Genomic DNA, 18,992 nt, shown 5'->3' on the forward strand with positions numbered 1-18,992 from the left:
CACACACACACACACAACGACGTCAGCAGTCACTCTCGCACCCTGGACCCCAGCTCAGTCCTCACCTCCAGCTCCTGCGAACCGCTTCGAACAAACTGCATGAAGAAAATTAGGTTGCGTTCCGGTAGCAGGCCATCCTGGGCACCAGTGTGAGTGACACACTCATTTGTAAAAGCCCTTCCGCATCGTCGGGCATGCTTCACAGTGCCGGACCTGGGGTGTGGGTGCTGTCTGTGTGGAGTTTGCATGTTCTCTCCCTGGTCTGTGGGGGTTTCCTCCAGGTGCTCCAGTTTCCACCCACAGTCCAGGGAGAGGCTGCCACTTTCACTGGGCAGTGCACCGTCGCCGTGGCAGCATGGTGGGTCGGATCTGATTTCAGTCTTTATTTCCTTTTTTAGAGATCCTGTAACCAGGACCTGTTCACTGCCACGACGGACAGGGAAGCACGTCATCACTGGACATCCTCTTACCTCCTGTGGCAAAGGGCAGCTGATGAAGCTTTGTGCTCGCCGGATCATGGCAATCGCCACTCCACCCTGATCCTGGCTCAGCACAGGGCACCTGGGTTCACTCCCTTCAGACTAAAGAGACTCAGTTTCTTCAATCTGTCAGTGTGAGACACTCTCTTCAGACTAAAGAGACTCAGTTCCTCTGGCCTGTCAGTGTGAGGCACTCCCTTCAGACTAAAGAGACTCAGTTTCTTCAATCTGTCAGTGTGAGACACTCCCTTCAGACTAAAGAGACTCAGTTCCTCCGGCCTGTCAGTGTGAGACACTCCCTTCAGACTAAAGAGACTCAGTTTCTTCAATCTGTCAGTGTGGGACGCCTACACCAGCTTCGAACGCCTGTACACAATACCGCGGACCGCCTGCCAGACCAAATTCTGGGCTTACAGCAAACCACCCATTACATACACCGGTGTCTTCCCCGGGCCAGAGGAATTCAGGAACTCACGTTTACTCCGTCATCTCAGGCGATTCTCGCAGGGAGCAGAGATTTCCCAATCAATCAGAGAGAGTCGGGACTTTTTTTTTAATAAAAGAGGAGTCCATACCTCTTAGTAATGTGAGCGCTGACCGTCTCTCCTACCGATGGGAAGTTCTGCGCCTTCTGGAGCATCCGCCGACTAAGCCAAATTTGTTGTAACAGAAAGAATAAGGTTCTGGATCCCGAGATGAAGTAAAACAGATGAGTGTATTGCATGCAAGGAACAATAAAGCCGAAGTCTTGTTTCCCGCAAGAAACAACAAAACCGAAGTATTGGTCGATGTGCCGGTACAAACTTTTAGGTTATATAGTCCTTGCTTGCTGCTTCAGACGTCATTCGGTGTTATGGTAAGGGGGGGGTCATGATATTTGGCCAGTTAAGAGACCCTGGCCAAATGGCCAGTTTAAGATTATGCCCCCTCACATCTGGAATCCTTATCAGTTAACCCCCTTTCCTGCCATAAACCGCTGTTGCTTAGAAGTCTAATTTTCAGGCAGAACTGACTTAAGTTAACCCTTTTTACATCTTGTCTCTTACTTCAGCCCTCTTCCATTTGCTAGTTCAAAGTTGTACAACCCATTTGTATCTGCTAGGCGGCGCAGTCATCGTGCACAAAGAACGCTTTGAAAAGCGTCAAAGGCAAGTCATTCCGAGTTGGTCGTTTGTGTTTTCCGTTCAGACGCGATATGCTGAAATGATCTCTCGGCTCCTCGGTTGTCATTTCTGCTCCGTAAAGGGATCACAGCACGCGTCAGCTTCCAGCATGCTGGGTCGGGACACGATGCCGGGGGTTGGCGAGAGCGATGTCTTCCTCGTTAGTATAGGACCTGTCACCTGTCCCCACCTGTCACGCGGGAGACTGGGGTACATCAGGACGCGCCTTGAAGTGAAAGCAGGATGCGCTGTGACATGCACTGTGCAGATCCCGCCACACTAAGAGGTGAGTGGGTCTGTTCGATGCACAAAGAACGCTTTGAGAAGCGTCAAAGGCAAGTCATTCCGAGTTGGTCGTTTGTGTTTTCCGTTCAGACGCGAAATGCTGAAATGATCTCTCGGCTCCTCGGTTGTCATTTCTGCTCCGTAAAGGAATCACAGCACGCGTCGGCTTCCAGCATGCTGGGTCGGGACACGATGCCGGGGGTTGGCGAGAGCGATGTCTTCCTCGTTAGTATAGGACCTGTCACCTGTCCCCACCTGTCACGCGGGAGACTGGGGTACATCAGGACGCGCCTTGAAGTGAAAGCAGGATGCGCTGTGACATGCACTGTGCAGATCCCGCCACACTAAGAGGTGAGTGGGTCTGTTCGATCACAGCGCTAGGCGAATCCCCAATCCCCTTTTGTGCCTGGCGACAAAAGATGTCTGTTTCCGCCCAGTTTCGAACCGGGGACTTTTCGCGTGTGAGGCGAACGTGATAACCACTACACTACGGAAACGGTGGTAAGACGTGCCCAGCGGCCCAGTGCTGAGCTTCGCCAATGCGATTCAGATGCTTCCAGTGCCTTTATTGGAGTGCGCTGATGGACCGTGCTCTCTCTCCAGAGACCAGCACGCCTGTCATGGACGGAGCAGGAAAGGCGGCGCCACATTCTACAGCCCTCTCCACGCAATCGACGAAATCGGGCTACTGAAGTGGAGAAAATCGCCTCTCCAGAAAGTGCAAATATCATCTTGGAGACTATAAATCCTATTGCCGAAGGTCAGCCCTGTCTACCAGAGTAACCCTCCCACAGCGATGATCAGCTTGTCTCACACGCGAGAAGTTTCGGTTGGAAACAAAGCGCCCCCTCTTCTCGCACGTTTTGCACGTTCGAGTAGTTTTAATGCGGCTCTTTCGTACACGGTGCTGATCTTTTGGAAAGCAGGAGGCAAAACCGAGTCGAACCGCCTGGGTGAAAACCAGGAACCCTAACCGCTAGACTATATGGCAGCGAACAACCATGCTGTTCCCGGCATCATGCAAGCAAACTACATAAATATGAGAAAACACGCAAGAGAGTTGTCACTCAGAGTGTCGAAGGGTCGATGTATACTGGGGCTCAGTTGAAATGCAACGTCAGGACTTTTCTGAATTATGTCACACGAAGAGAGCACAGCCCTTTCCGCCCTGCCGCGTGTGTCTCGGTAACTCGCTGTGATCGTATAGTGGTCAGTACTTTGCGTTGTGGCCGCAACAACCCAGGTTCGAATCCGGGTCACGGCAGAATAGGGGCGTCTGCTTTTACTACTCGCACGAATGAAGGCAAAAAAAAGCCAATCGATGTGAACGAACGGCGCTTTACAGAGGAGTACTGCCTGACTGGATCGTTCATGAACGACAGAGGCCACTCCGACCTCTTCTCGGTTTTCTTCAATGACTTACTAAGGATCTTCTTCACATTCGCCCATGCAGGGGAAGCCAGTTACACCAAAGCAAACGCAGGAAAGTGCATTTCAAGCAGAGACCAGGAGGGACTTGTTTACACCGAGAGTGGGCGGAGAATGGAACAATGCGCCCAGCCCTGTTGCTGGAGCCGATTCTTGATGAGCTCTTGGGCTCACTAAGAGGCCCCCGCTGGATGCTAATCTTTCTGTTGTTCTTGCAGGTCCTGCGCTGCTTTTGAGCCGACAGAGCTCGTCCTGGTCTGTCGGCACAGCCCAATTGCAAATGATCGGCTCCGCGTACAGAAGGAATGTGCGTTTGGTACAAGAGTGCACGAAGGCACCGGAAATACATTGGGAACAAATGACCGGTCGCTCAAGACCTCTGTGAAGTACAGGAGCGTGCAAAACGAGGCTGTTTCCGCCCGGTCTCGAACCGGGGACCTTTCGCGTGTTAGGCGAACGTGATAGCCGCTGCTGGTGTCTCGCTTGCGTTTCGGGCTGAGAAAGGGACGCGTCACTTTAGGCAGGGGGCGCTGGAGAGAGGAACAAAGGGCGCGATGAAACAAAATGCCGAAACCCGGGATCGAACCAGGGACCTTTAGATCTTCAGTCTGACGCTCTCCCAACTGAGCTATTTCGGCGGTGCGCAAAGCCCACAGCCACCTGCTCCAGCCTTCCTGTGTTGTGGCATGAGCGCACCAAGAGTAGCGGGAGAGTGTTGCAGGAACGTCACTCAGAAGGAAAGCCACCCAGCTGCGCCCTCTGAGCTCTGTCCAGCGCATCTTCCTCGCATGGACTCCTGCCTGCGACGGGCAGGAAACAATTAGCAAGAACAGAACGACACCCCATGGGTGTCTCATGACCGCACCTTAGGTTGTGACACGTGCAGGTGTGAGGGGTTGCCGGGCTACTTTGGAGCAGAGCTTGGGCGGAGGGGGGGCGGGAAAGCAGACAAAGAGGTGACACCTCAAGGTCTGCACGATCACAGCAAACTTAATTCTAATCACGACTAATTTCACTAAAAATAATGTAATATAAAACGAATGTTTTTAACTTTATTGTAGTGTTTTAGAAACGAATATGTCTTCAAAAATTGTTATTTTTCACTCCTAGGAATGAAAGCTGTTGTTATATGATGTTTATTTTCAAATTTTGAAAAAAGGATTCTAGCTTTCTCCCCTTGCAGGCATCGGACACAGAGAACCTCATGGTTTTCCTAAAAATCTTTTTTTTTATGTTCCCTGGTGTTCCAAACTTAGTTTTAATCAATTTTAATTTGTGATTATGTTAAAAACAAGGTAATAACTTCTTAATTGGACTATAAATAATGTCATATTGTCTGCTATAAAACTGATGTTTTCAACTCTATAGTAGAGATTCAAGAATCAACTAATAGAGAATTGAAATATAAAAAGGGCATAAGAAGACAACAACGACCACAAGATAGAGATATTGTCCAAAGAGGCAAGAAGGGCAAAGCCGCAATAAGGTAAAATCCTTTTTTGAAAGAGATTGCTGTCAGAATGCACATCCGTATCCCAAACAGAATCTCTAGTAAAATATGATCATTTGTGAAACAGACAAATGAGTGTCTGCTACAATATGATTGCAACATATCTGCATTTGTTGGTTTTTAAGGAGTAAGAGTGCAGGGGGTTTAAACCTGCGATCCAGTGTGTTGAAGAATTTCACAACACTACCTCTAGCACATCTGGAAATAAATCCTCAGGCTGCTTACTGCCCTGGGCATATACCAGGAAATTACAGGAGCACATCTATATATCACTGCGTTGAAGCAGGAGACACACAGTCACTGCAAACACATCCTAAATACAGTGTTTCAGCACTTTTGACCTCATCCAGAACGTATCATTTCTTGAAAGGGATTGCTGTCCGAATGCACATCTGAATCCCAAACAGAATCTCTAGTAAAATACGATCATTTGTGAAACAGACAAATGACTGTTTCAGGGGCCCATTCCTCATTCTCAAGACACATGTATGCAGTACGTACACCATGCATTGAGCAATAGGGACTGAAGACACCACAGGTAAGGTTAGATGTCATGTTCTATGATCATTTCATTCAGCATTAGGGACTAAATATAGTAAACGTATGATGCTAAAATGTTATTTTCACATATATTAATGTAATAACTGATTGCTTATGCTTTATAAACAAATCTAATTAAAATAAAAGCTTATGTTTTGTATTTATCTTGTACCATAGAACATGATTTTCATTGTATTTCAAGCCCACAAAGTGTCCAAATGTTCTATGATTATTTCTTTCAGCATTAGGGACTAAATTTACTAAACGTATGATGCTAAAATCCTGAAAAAAGGATGTGCTCCATCTCGTCAGTAGATTGGATTCCAAAACTGATTTGGGTCAATATACATTACCTTTGAAGATAAGGTACAGTCTACTGTAGGGAACCATCAACTTAGAAAGCATTGGCCTTCCCTGGGGGGCAGGTAGGTGCAAAAGATAAACCTTTATCCTATCTTTATCTTAAGATAAGTGGCCAAGCAGTATTTTTCCAAGTTTCACCAAGCTCATCATGTTGCCATAGTAGACAAAGTTCTATAAAATGTTAAATAACTTTTAAAAAAAGCATCTTGGTCTTTCAGTACTGTACAAGGTGAATTAAACTGTCCCTGGTAATGCAAAGTAATTAGAAGCATCCCAGAAACTTTATCTCTAGAAACATTAGCTGTTTTATATCATGTAATTTAGTGTGATGTTGTCAGAATTCAAGGACATTATCACACACAGAAATTGGTTCAGTTAAATCTAAAAAACACAGCTAAACATGGGTTTAAATGTAAAATAGAAGTCTTACCTATTGTCAAAAGATTTAATTCAAGAAGTGATGTAATAAATGATTGCTTATGCTTTATAAACAAATCTAATTAAAATAAAAGCTTATGTTTTGTATTTATCTTGTAGCATAGAACATGTTTATCTTTGTATTTCAAGCCCACAAAGTGTCCAAATGACGCACTACATGATATAAGGAAGATTATCACATGCATATCGGTATTATCTTTCTTATGAAAATGCATTCCTTTCATTACCGTTTACTTTTTAAAATGAACTCAAATTGTGTATAATGTAATAATTTAAGTAGAATAGATTCAGGTAGAAAATATAGAGTCATGATGTTTATGGCTAACATCATTTCACATGGGTGAATTTTAAGCTAAGAAATAAAAACATTTACAATGAAGATACCATTGCTTAATTTTAAATGCCTTTAAAAAATAAATACCTCCTGAGAATAATTTGCCACTACCAGATCCTTGGTAAGGTACTGTTTGAATCCAATCAGGAGAGGAGCATCCATCTATAGAGTCCAGCTTGGGCCGCTCTCTTCTGGAGAGCCTGCTGATACTTTTTAACTACTCGGGGCCTGTAAGGATATAAAACACCGGTTTAAACATTTTATACCTATAAGACAAATTCGAATTTTAGTAAAAAATAGATCTGAAAATTAAAAAGTCTTACTGCTGATAGAGTTCTTCAGATCTCACATCTTCCCCTTCCTTATCCGCTTCTGCTTCAGTTTCTAGAGCAGCCTCTGGCATCTCTTCCTCCTGGACAGTGGCCTCTTGCTCTGGGCCGCTGGAATGCAGGTAGATTCTTTTCAACATGCTTTTACATAATATGTTGTAACAATGTTTTCAAAAAGAAACTACAGAAGCCTTACAGATTAATAATATCTCACCTTGCCAATGTGTCTTCAGGCTTCCCATGTACAAAAAGGCCCAAGGACTCTAGCAGTCTTACAACCGCTATCCTGTTTGCCTCACCAGACACGATCTCTATTCTGTTGTAATCCACGATGACCCGTTCTTCAGGTGATTTATCATGTCCTTCCTCGCCTGTTGAGAGGCCATCCTGATCTCTTCTGCCGTGGCGTGCTTCATACACGCCCTCTTCAAGTGAGCAGGAAGCTGATCAAAAGTATTCAGGCACATCTTGCACACCAGGGGAATCCTCGCGGGTTTCCTTTGAAAATAAATAATACCATCTGTGTATAGAAACAAGCTAAGACTGATTTCTTAAATTATCCTTAATTTTCTCTCTCATAGTTTGAGCATAATGATTTTATTGCATTTATATAAGAAATGCTCATTGCTCCAAAATAAATAATGGTTTCATAAAAAAGTGAACACTTACTTGGTCTCAGTCACAGACTTTCTAATAGGAGCCATTGTGGAGTTCAGCAACTGCAGGTCCTAGAAGTGGGGAAGGAATTTTAAAAGAGAAATTGACTTACAATACAGAAAGAATGGCTGAGGGATCACTAAAATATATATATATACAAATTCCAAAGACTGAGTCCATATAGAAACAACTACCTTTCATATTCAGTATAAGATGGAGAGATGAATTGGCCCTGAAAATCCACTGCAATGAGAAACTGCTCCTGCCATTGTGTAAGAACAAACATACATTCTCATCTATATTAATTTGCAGTTACACTATTGCAATTAATCTGTATCCATTCTGCATTCATATCTACTAGAAAGAGCTCTCAATTAATTAAATGCCCCATTGAACTGGCCCTGATTATACAATGCAAGGAGAAGTCTTCTAAGCCAATACTTGTAACCAGAAAGAGGCTGTATTTCAATTATACAATATATAAAACAATACCATTTAACACAAAGATATATTCCACACCTCAGCATGCACATGATGAGATTCTTGATATTAGATTAGTAAAAACAATATCAATGCACTGAGAGATGCTTAAGAATAAAGATGCATCTGCCTGACTGCATATTAGTTTTAAAAGGTTATCAGCAAATGCATTTAAAAGTAAAAATGTCAAGTCTTACCTCTTGATCGTAGTGGTGATTCAATATCCAGGACCTTAGTCAAGTCTCAGAGTTACTGTACCTCCTGTCTCGATTGCAGGTGAAAAGTGAAAGGTATATTGCACTCAGCAGAAAGTTACCCCGAGCAAAGACTCCACCCCTCCCAGAAAACAGCACTTCCCTTTGGCAAAGCAGTGGGTGGATGAAGCCTTTGCTACCATTATCAAACACAGAAATCGTTATAATATAATTTTAAAAACATGGCTAAGCATGGCTTTAAAGTATATTCAACAGTGCAGGTGCATTCAAAGAAACAGAGTTTCCCAAGCCCTCGGAAAGAATGACCATTTCTAAAGATGTCTAGTTTCAAGCATTAACATCTGAAGTACCTGTCTTAGCTGGGGCAGGAAGTTTGCCAAGCCACCTGAAAGAATTACCATTAAGAGTGAGATTTTTTATCAGAACTGGAGGGAGCCAAAAGAAGGACATGATCTAAGGCTGCAAGAGAAGAGGATTAAGGTCCTGGGGGTGTATTTTGGAGAAGAGGTGGGAACAGTAAATTGGCAGAACAAATTGCCAATCTTAAACAAAAAACTGATGCAATGGAAGGACCGAGACCTCACCATGACAGGGAAGGTGCTGGTCATCAAAGCCGAGCTCTTGCCTGTCTTGAATTTTCTGGCTTCTACCTTCCCAATCCCACACCGTGTTGCGGCGGTGCCAAGGAGATTGATGTTTCAATTTCTATGGGGTGGGAAGCAGGAAAGACTCAGAAGGGAAATAATGTACAGGCCGCTACCCTGAGGGGGGAAGTCTGTCCCAGATATTCTTACGAAGCTGCTGTGCATTTTCCTGGCCTCTGTGCTGAGAGGCATTGCAACAGCACTTGCAGCACGTACCTGGACTTATTTTTCCAGGCTCTGGGTAGATAGGGAGGTGTTCAGAGTGTGGGGTGTCAGACCCAAGCTTGATGTCCCACTCTCTGACACATGCCCTGCAATTTATGGGACAGTTAAAAGTTTTCTAAGATCTCACCCAATTGGCCATATTCCCCTCCGAGATGTCAGCATCCAAAAACTGGAAGATTTCGTTGCAACCCAGAACAATGGGCAGACCCCTGTGGGCATTTTAACATCAGCCCAAACAAGGAAGGTGTGGAAACACACATCCTCTAAGTTTCTGTGCAACATTCACAGAGATTTAGCCTGGAGTGTCGTCCACCAGTGCTTACCGGTACGAACTTTCTTGTACCGTAGGGGCCTCACCCCCAGCCCTCGCTGCGTTAGGGTGGGCTGCGGCGAGGAGGAGACTGTGACCCATCTCCTGTGGTCCTGCTTTTTTGCTAAGGCCTTCTGGGCACAGTTTGAAGATTGGTTGCAAGCTCTCTCGCCCCAATTTACCCTGACCGCTGCTTTTGTCATATACGGCATCTCTCCTGACAAACTTCCTCCTGACGTGTTTGACATCTGGGCCGTGGTGAACAGTGGGAAAGACGCCCTGTGGAGAGTGAGGAACATGGGGCTGTTCAAAGGCATCGAGGTCCCAGTCAAGGCAGCAGGTAGCCTGGCCCTGTTCATCACCCGAGAGAACTATTACCTCAGAGAAGGGAGAGAAGGGAGGGAGGAAGCAGAAAATCTGTGGGAAATAGAGAGCATAAGTCAATATCTCAAGAAACTGTGAAAAACATTATCATGTTTAAGTAAAGAATGTGATTTGCACCAGAAAAAAAGAAAATTGTTGCTATGTAACTGGTACCGTGTCAAAATGTAATGAGATGTGATCATATATACTGTTTTAAGTATGTATATTAATGTAAAGCTTTCTAATTTGTGATGTCCTGTGTTTTTTTGTGAAAAGAAAATAAAGTTCTTAAAAAATCGGTTCACCCAGGGTGAGGCTCGGCCATTGCACTCCGGCTGCGCTGACCCCTGCGAATTCCCCAAATGTGGGAATCTCGACTGCATAATTTCTTGTAGTGGGGGACTGCGTTCACGCTCTCCCCTGATGTGCTTGGTCCAATATCAGATACAGAAGAGTTACGACACCACGAGCTGCGATAGGATCCCAGTTCGAAAGGAGTCGATGCCACTGCTGGTTCCCAGTTTCTTTTAGTTAGGGGTCCGGAGAAGCATTTCAAGCTGGTTACACTACTCCTTCCAGACATTCATTCCCTTTTCAAAGTCAGTCGTTTTGCTGTAGTCTGCATTATTTAGGCTGATTATAGAGGTTAGCCTTTATTTGGTCATGGGGGCCTCAGTACTGTATGCTAATTCTCAAGACAGTTTCACCCGTTTTCTGATTGCTAGGTTCTGTACCAGTGCAGACAAGTCAAACAGTGAATGGCTGTACCTCTATTGTATCCGTGCTCAATGAATGAAATCAGTAATTAATGAATATATGTATAGTTATACGGAAAACAAGTGGTTTATCGACTCATCTTCATTTGCAGATTTAGAGGCAGCTTCGATATTCGTTTTACAAACGGGTTTTTTTTTTATATGGGTCACACACATGCCATAGCAACAAAACATCTCTAGAGATGAGGCTATAGATCACCTTTCCATCCTCCAGGTTTTCCTCCCAAAGCCTACGGCACCAACGGCGACCCCTGCTGGCCGAGAGAGCAAAAGCTTGCAGCACCTGGTATTTCCAGGAAGTCTCCCATCCAAGTACTAACCAGGCCCAACCCTGCTTAGCTTCTGAGATCAGATGAGATTGGGCACATTCAGGGTGGTGTGGCCGCAAGCGAAAGCCATGGCGCTTAACTCGCTACTTGAAGCTGTGTGTGGCTGGGGCTCTGTGCCCCCCGAGCGGGACTGAAGGATCGTTCATGTGCAACTCTTTGGAAAGGAGCCTCTTTCCAAATCGCATTGCGTACCTGGATGTTGGCGAATGTGCTCCCTTGTGTTGGCTTGTCCTGCACTGGAGGAGAACAAACAAACTGCTCGGAGGAGCAAAAGGCAAGTCTTCACAAGACAAAATCCTCCAGTGCACAGCACATAAAGCGCACCAGTCCAACACGTCGGCCGGGCGCGCGGCGCCTCCGCCCTCTTGTGGCCTTGCGGCGTCAGAGCAAGAGGCTCCTTCTCGCTGCATTTCCGCTGTGTTGCAGAGCCCCGAGAGGGAACCTGGAGCGCACACTTTGTGGGGGGCGGGGGACCGCGTTCGCGCTCTGCCCCCGGTCTCTTGCGCGAGTACTAAATCTCATGGTGCCAGCCAGCGGCCAGGAGACAAATACAATATCGCGGGACAGGGGGGCCTCGTCATTGATTGTTACATATGAGACGGGGATTAGGAGGAGACCCCGACTGATTGGTAAAGGGGAACACTAACACCAGAGAGACACCCTTCTTAATGGCCAAGAAGGGTCGAGACCTCGGTTTTATGCCTCCCCCGAAGGACGGCGCCTGTTTGTGCAGCAGAGTGTCGCCATCAGGATGCTGGGGCATAAGAAACCCACACAGACCGCAGGGTGAGCGCTCCCTACTGGTCCCAGTCACACCTCTTGTAGGAGCAGCAGAAACCTGAGCTTCTCCGGGGGGAATCTCCCATCCGGGTGCTGGCTAGGCTCACACCTGCTGGGCTGCCGTGGGTGAGCCCAGTCGAGAGTCGCAGGGTGAGATCTAGTCACTGGGGAGAAACGATACAAGCGAAGGATTACTCGACTCCCAGCACTTGAAAAGACAGACAAATGACTCGTTCCCACCGGAGCTGAATGTACCTGCATGTGTCGTGTCGTCTTCTTCCCCCGCCCCGCTGTGTTTGCTGTATTGTCTTTGAAGCCGGCCCCCGAGATGAGACGGGCTATTCCTGTGCCCCAATTAACACTTTACAGGTGGCATTCCCCGGCATTGTGGCCATTGTCGATGGTCACACGCGATAAGATAAGGTGGAGGAGAGCGGGGCATGCCCAGCGCCAGACATTCGAGGAGGGGGCTGTGCGAGGTGAGGTGAGGTGCGACATGCCGGAGCCCCGACGCTGCTAATGCGGACCACTTGTTGAACTAGCATTGAAAGGACGTGTGCGCTCGGAGCGAGCCTTCCCTGCGGCGGAGCGTGGAAACTTTCTCCCCGCGCTGCAGGAGTTGTGTGCGCTGCAGCGGTGCCGAGACAACAGCACAGAAGGCAGCAGGCTCTGGAGAGCGGGTAAGAGACGGAGCCTTGTGGGCAGGCGAGCAGGCCCAATTTTTGGGAAATTGCTGAAAAATTGCTGAAAAGGCTCCGGTGTTTGTTCGGTGCGTGGCAGGCGCACGACGCGAGCTTGCGTAGCGATTTGCGGGTCTGGTGTTATGCAAATGAGGCCGAATTGCATCCCGGGACATGCTGCGAATGCGCATTGGCGACTGCAGATGTGTAGGAAACGGCGCGCTCGTTTTCTCGTTTTGCCCACCCTTTTGAGTGTTAGTGTGGTGTGTGAGTGTGTGAAAGAGTGGGCCCAGCAGGAGGCAGTGGTGTGCGGGGCGAGGAGTTGGCCTAGGCTGCGCGCTTTGTGCTGTGGGTGCTGGCCGCTTGCAGGGCCTTATACAACTTATACTTACCTGGCAGGGGTGATACCTTGATCATCCTGTAGGTGGAGTAGTTGGATTGTTTTCTTGTTTTGTGGAAGCAGTGTTTGTTTTGCAGTTTACAAAATGGCAACTTTTGGATCCCGCAAGAATTCTGTGCGTTTTGAGCTTTTGGATGACCTCTTCATGGATCGTATGCAGTTTAGCAGAAAAGTGTTGCAGAAGGAACTTGGCTTTGAACCTCAGCACTTTGATTTCATCTTCGCTCTCCCAGGTCAGAAAGCATTTGAGGTTGTATTTGCTACCTATCCTCTGTTTGAACAATGTGTGGATGTGTTTGAGGCAAGAAGAGGGAAAGTTCCTGCCCTTGAGAAGATCAACTTGCAGCCTCTGACACAGAGAGAGAGGAAAATGGTGCATGTTGTTATTTTCTCGGAACTGGCAAAGACTGAGGACATTCACACCTGGCTTAACCAGTACTGCACCGTCCACCATGGAACTGAGGTTAGAGATGTTGACGGTATAAAAACAGGAGCAAGGAAATTCGAGGTTCGCTTGCTACCGGACAATGTAAATGGAGGCTTAAGGCACCTGCCCTCTACAATCCGGCTGTTCTTTATGTGGGACAACCAAAGGTGTGTTGGCGCTGTGGTGCTGTGGGACACCTGGCATCGTCCTGCACTGTGAAATGCTGCAAGACCTGTGGCAAACAGGGACATTTAGCCTCTGACTGTTCAATGCTGCCAAAGTGCAATTTATGTGGCTCGGAAGGACACGTTTTTAAGAACTGCCCTCACGCCTACGCCAATAAACTCAAAATGAGAAAGGATGAGGAAGTGCTTGTTTCAGCCAAACCGGCCCGAAAATCCAAAGCAAACAACAAGTCAAACAAAGAACCCTTGTTGGACAAAGACTCTCAGCCTCCAGCCAGGATCAGTCCTGCTGTGGCTCTGGGGCCGGTGGAAGAGAAATCCACTACGCCCCCACAACTGCAGACTGTACCAGACAAGCACGAGGGTTTGAAAACCCCCGAGAACAGCGAGGACCCCTCCCCCACTCCTGCTCCTCAGAACGAGGGCCAGTGTGGGGCCCCCCGGTGGAGCGGGTCCAGCGAGGATACCCAGGATTCAGCGGAGCTGCTTTTCTCAGACTCTGCAAGTGCTAGAGATGTCCTCCTCTCCTCCATCCAGTCCATCACGGAGGATCTGCAGCAGTTGGTGGGTGAGGGGGAAGAGGAGACTGGTGCATTGGCTGCACCCCTTTCCCCTCAGTGCTCCCAGGAGCTGGACTTGAGGAAAAGGAAAAATGACTCTGTTTTCTCCCCGAGCGAGGAGGAAGGAGAGCATGGTGATGGGGACAGCTGGAACCCCTCCACCCCTCCCTCTACCCCCTTCCTTGAAATGGACTCCATGAACACTTTTACTGCTCTCCGATAAAACTGGATTCCAGCTCACTGGCCCTGCAAAACTTAGTTCAAGACTTTAAACTCTCAGACACATATAGATGTATATATCCCACAACAGCAGGATATACATGGTCAGGGAGGAATCAGAATTGACTATTGCTTTGTCTCAGAGAGAGTGAAAGTTGTTGGGGTCACTCTTCAGCCTGTCTTCTTCTCAGATCATCAGGCTTTAGGGTGTAGAGTGGAACTCCGGGGCGGGACTGTCTTTGGCCCAGGCCTCTGGAAACTCAACACAAAGCTGCTAGAGAACGAGGGGGTAGTATCCCGCTGCAAGGAGAAACTATCACAGTGGCTGTCCTTGCAGTGTCTTTACGGGTCAGTAGGAGAGTGGTGGGAGGAGGTGAAGGTGAGGACAAAGGCCTTTTTCATGGCTGAGGGAAGGAAGGCTGCTGCCAGACGGAGAGGAGTGCTAGCCAGGAAACAGAGGCAGCTGCAGCGTCTCTACACGAGACAGTGGCTTCGATGTGCTCGAGGATATCACCCATTTAAAAAAGGACATCCGGAGCATAGCCGAAGAAAGTAGTCGAGGAGTGCTGTTAAGAAGCAGAGTGCAGTTCTTGGAAGAAAATGAGAAGTGTACTCGCTTCTTTTTCAGGAAAGTGGTAGGCTCCAAGTCTGTCATGGAAAGTGTAGTTGATGAGGAGGGACGAGAGAGAACAGAGCCGAGTGCTATCCTCTCCTGCATCGAGGCCTTCTTGTCACGGACGTCCAAAGGGACTAACCGTGGAAAGCAGGAGGGCAGAAAAAGACCCATATGCGTAGCGGCGAGACGGGAAAAAGGCCTGAGCTCATTAGTGCAAAGAGTTCAGGAATGCCGTATAGAAACCTGTGCCCTCAGGGAGCGGACGTGGGGCGCCCTGGTGCTAGGCGGGTCTCAGGACATCCGAACGTCTGTGCTGAGCGAGGACAGAGTGCAAGACCCGGAAATATATAGCCCAAGGGAAAGAGAGGGACAGGAAGGACAGCAGACCAGAAACTAGGGACAGGATAGAGAAGGACCGCCCTCTGGCTGCAGAGGGCGTGACACTTCTACTCAAGACTGTACAGCTCTACAGAGGTAAAGGATGAAGAAATTCATTTTTTTACCTCAAAGCTAGAAAACGTTTTGAGTGAAGAAGATAGGGAAGTACTTGAGGGGGATTTGACAGTAGAAGAGCTGAGAGGCTATGGAGAGCTTACAGAAGGGGAAAACTCCGGGTGCTGACAGGCTCCATAAAGGGGCGTCTGCTTTTACTACTTGCACGAATGAAGGCAAAAAAAAGCCAATCGATGTGAACGAACGGCGCTTTACAGAGGAGTACTGCCTGACTGGATCGTTGATGAACGTCAGAGGCCACTCCGACCTCTTCTCGGTTTTCTTTAATGACTTACTAAGGATCTTCTTCACATTCGCCCATGCAGGGGAAGCCAGTTACACCAAAGCAAACGCAGGAAAGTGCGATTCAAGCAGAGGCCAGGAGGGACACCGAGAGTGGTCGGAGAATGGAACAATGCGCCCAGCCCTGTTGCTGGACCCGATTCTTGATGAGATCTTGGGCTCACTAAGAAGCCCCCGCTGGATGCTAATCTTTCTGTTGTTCTTGCAGGTCCTGCGCTGCTTTTGAGCCGACAGAGCTCGTCCTGGTCTGTCGGCACAGCCCAATTGCAAATGATCGGCTCCGCGTACAGAAGGAACGTGCGTTTGGTACAAGAGTGCACAAAGGCACTGGAAATACATTGGGAACAAATGACCGGTCTCTCAAGACCTCTGTGAAGCACAGGAGCGTGCAAAACGAGGCTGTTTCCGCCCGGTTTCGAACCGGGGACCTTTCGCGTGTTAGGCGAACATGATAGCCGCTACACTACGGAAACCTGCAGGGACCGCTGCTGGTGTCTCGCTCGCGTTTCGGGCTGAGAAAGGGACGCGTCACTTTAGGAAGGGGGCGCTGGAGAGAGGAACAAAGGGCGCGATGAAACAAAATGCCGAAACCCGGGATCGAACCAGGGACCTTTAGATCTTCAGTTTAACACTCTCCCAACTGAGCTATTTCGGCAGTGCGCAAAGCCCACAGCCACCTGCTCCAGCCTTCCTGTGTTGTGGCATGAGCGCACCAAGAGTAGCGGGAGAGTGTTGCAGGAACGTCACTCAGAAGGAAAGCCACCCAGCTGCGCCCTCTGAGCTCTGTCCAGCGCATCTTCCTCGCATGGACTCCTGCCTGCAACGGGCAGGAAACAATTAGCAAGAACAGAACGACACCCCATGGGTGTCTCATGATCGCACCTTAGGTTGTGACACGTGCAGGTGTGAGGGGTTGCCGGGCTACTTTGGAGCAGAGCTTGGGCGGAGGGGGGGCGGGAAAGCAGACAAAGAGGTGACACCTCAAGGTCTGCACGATCACAGCTCTCCGCCGCCCCAGGCTTCCGCTCGATGAGCTACTGGACACACCCGCCCCTCCTCACACAGACCGTGGAAAAGCCCCCTGGGAGGGCTCTCTCTTCCTCCCAGGAGCTCTTGGACACGACGCACAGACAGGGCGCGGGGAGCCGCCGCCTGCAAACACGGCTCCAGGCAGGACTCCACTCCGCAGGAGCCGCAGAGCAGAGGAGATTAGGGCAGCTTAGCTACTGTGCAGAGACCTGAGCTGTTGTTGCTGTGGATGCTGTCTTTTCTGCACTCGGGGTAGGAGTGAATGTTGAGTTGCTCTTAGAAATGAAGCAGAGCACTTCAACGGCACGGGTGTGTGTGTGTGCGCCCTGGTGATTCTGGGAGACAGATCGAACCTGGGCTAAAAGAGAGGGGGCTTAGCCCTCTTCCATTTGCTAGTTCAAAGTTGTACAACCCCTTTGTATCTGCTAGGCGGCGCAGTCGTCGTGCACAAAGAACGCTTTGAAAAGCGTCAAAGGCAAGTCATTCCGAGTTGGTCGTTTGTGTTTTCCGTTCAGACGCGAAATGCTGAAATGATCTCTCGGCTCCTCGGTTGTCATTTCTGCTCCGTAAAGGGATCACAGCACGCGTCGGCTTCCAGCATGCTGGGTCGGGACACGATGCCGGGGGTTGGAAAGAGCGATGTCTTCCTCGTGAGTATAGTGGCAAGTATCCCCGCCTGTCACGCGGGAGACCGGGGTTCGATTCCCCGATGGGGAGTAGCTTTTCTTTCACCTCCTTAGAGAAATGACTGCCTTTCACTTCTCTGTTTTCTTTCCCAGCGTCGTGCACCTTTTCATTGCTCTCGCTTTCAGAGCCTCCGCACGGCACACGACTCGACATCAGGAAGCACATTGAAGTGAAAGCAGGAAGCGCTGCGACATGCACTGTGCAGATCCCGCCACACTAAGAGGTGAGTGGGTCTGTTCGATGCACAAAGAACGCTTTGAGAAGCGTCAAAGGCAAGTCATTCCGAGTTGGTCGTTTGTGTTTTCCGTTCAGACGCGAAATGCTGAAATGATCTCTCGGCTCCTTGGTTGTCATTTCTGCTCCGTAAAGGAATCACAGCACGTGTCGGCTTCCAGCACGGTGGGTCGGGACACGATGCCGGGGGTCGGAGAGAGCGATGTCTTCCTCGTTAGTATAGGACCTGTCACCTGTCCCCACCTGTCACGCGGGAGACTGGGGTACATCAGGACGCGCATTGAAGTGAAAGCAGGATGCGCTGTGACATGCACTGTGCAGATCCCGCCACACTAAGAGGTGAGTGGGTCTGTTCAATCACAGCGCTAGGCGAATCCCCAATCCCCTTTTGTGCATGGCGACAAAAGATGTCTGTTTCCACCCGGTTTCGAACCAGGGACCTTTCGCGTGTGAGGCAAACGTGATAACCACTACACTACGGAAACGGTGGTAAGACGTGCCCAGCGGCCCAGCGCTGAGCTTCGCCAATGTGATTCAGCTGCTTCCAGTGCCTTTATTGGAGTGCGCTGATGGACCGTGCTCTCTCTCCAGAGACCAGCACGCCTGTCATGGACGGAGCATTAAAGGCGGCGCCACATTCTACAGCCCTCTCCACGCAATCGACGAAATCGGGCTACTGAAGTGGAGAAAATCGCCTCTCCAGAAAGTGCAAAAAGTCAGCCCTGTCTACCAGAGTAACCCTCCCACAGCGATGATCAGCTCGTCTCACACGCGAGAAGTTTCGGTTGGAAACAAGCGCCCCCTCTTCTCGCACGTTTTGCACGTTCGAGTAGTTTTAATGCGGCTCTTTCGTACACGGTGCTGATCTTTTGGAAAGCAGGAGGCAAAACCGAGTCGAACCGCCTGGGTGAAAACCAGGAACCCTAACCGCTAGACTATATGGCAGCGAACAACCATGCTGTTCCCGGCATCATGCAAGCAAACTACATAAATATGAGAAAACACGCAAGAGAGTTGTCACTCAGAGTGTCGAAGGGTCGATGTATACTGGGGCTCAGTTGAAATGCAACGTCAGGACTTTTCCGAATTATGTCACACGAAGAGAACACAGCCCTTTCCGACCTGCCGCGTGTGTCTCGGTAACTCGCTGTGATCGTATAGTGGTCAGTACTTTGCGTTGTGGCCGCAACAACCCCGGTTTGAATCCGGGTCACGGCAGAATAGGGGCGTCTGCTTTTACTACTCGCACGAATGAAGGCAAAAAAAAAGCCAATCGATGTGAACGAACGGCGCTTTACAGAGGAGTACTGCCTGACTGGATCGTTGATGAACGACAGAGGCCACTCCGACCTCTTCTCGGTTTTCTTCAATGACTTACTAAGGATCTTCTTCACATTCGCCCATGCAGGGGAAGCCAGTTACACCAAAGCAAACGCAGGAAAGTGCATTTCAAGCAGAGACCAGGAGGGACTTGTTTACACCGAGAGTGGGCGGAGAATGGAACAATGTGCC

The 18,992-nt window shown here is 48.7% G+C and overlaps 5 non-coding genes and 1 pseudogene across 5 annotated transcripts; 1 reads left to right on the forward strand and 5 right to left on the reverse strand.

The window, feature by feature from the left end:
• Positions 1 to 3,920: 3,920 nt before the first annotated feature.
• trnaf-gaa (transfer RNA phenylalanine (anticodon GAA)) lies at positions 3,921 to 3,993 on the reverse strand. The gene has a single exon. It is a non-coding gene; the product is annotated as a tRNA-Phe (tRNA).
• Positions 3,994 to 10,047: 6,054 nt separating this feature from the next.
• On the forward strand, positions 10,048 to 10,186 carry LOC138243671 (U1 spliceosomal RNA; annotated as a pseudogene).
• Positions 10,187 to 10,810: 624 nt separating this feature from the next.
• LOC138216387 (5S ribosomal RNA) lies at positions 10,811 to 10,929 on the reverse strand. Its single transcript, XR_011180099.1, has one exon. It is a non-coding gene; the product is annotated as a 5S ribosomal RNA (ribosomal RNA).
• Positions 10,930 to 15,930: 5,001 nt separating this feature from the next.
• On the reverse strand, positions 15,931 to 16,003 carry trnav-aac (transfer RNA valine (anticodon AAC)). Its single transcript has one exon. It is a non-coding gene; the product is annotated as a tRNA-Val (tRNA).
• A 109-nt stretch (positions 16,004 to 16,112) lies between these two features.
• Positions 16,113 to 16,185, reverse strand: trnaf-gaa (transfer RNA phenylalanine (anticodon GAA)). Its single transcript has one exon. It is a non-coding gene; the product is annotated as a tRNA-Phe (tRNA).
• A 1,707-nt stretch (positions 16,186 to 17,892) lies between these two features.
• trnav-cac (transfer RNA valine (anticodon CAC)) lies at positions 17,893 to 17,965 on the reverse strand. The gene has a single exon. It is a non-coding gene; the product is annotated as a tRNA-Val (tRNA).
• Positions 17,966 to 18,992: the final 1,027 nt, after the last annotated feature.

Source organism: Lepisosteus oculatus, chromosome 14 (assembly GCF_040954835.1).
Source record: "Lepisosteus oculatus isolate fLepOcu1 chromosome 14, fLepOcu1.hap2, whole genome shotgun sequence".
NCBI classification, from domain to species: Eukaryota; Metazoa; Chordata; class Actinopteri; order Semionotiformes; family Lepisosteidae; genus Lepisosteus; species Lepisosteus oculatus.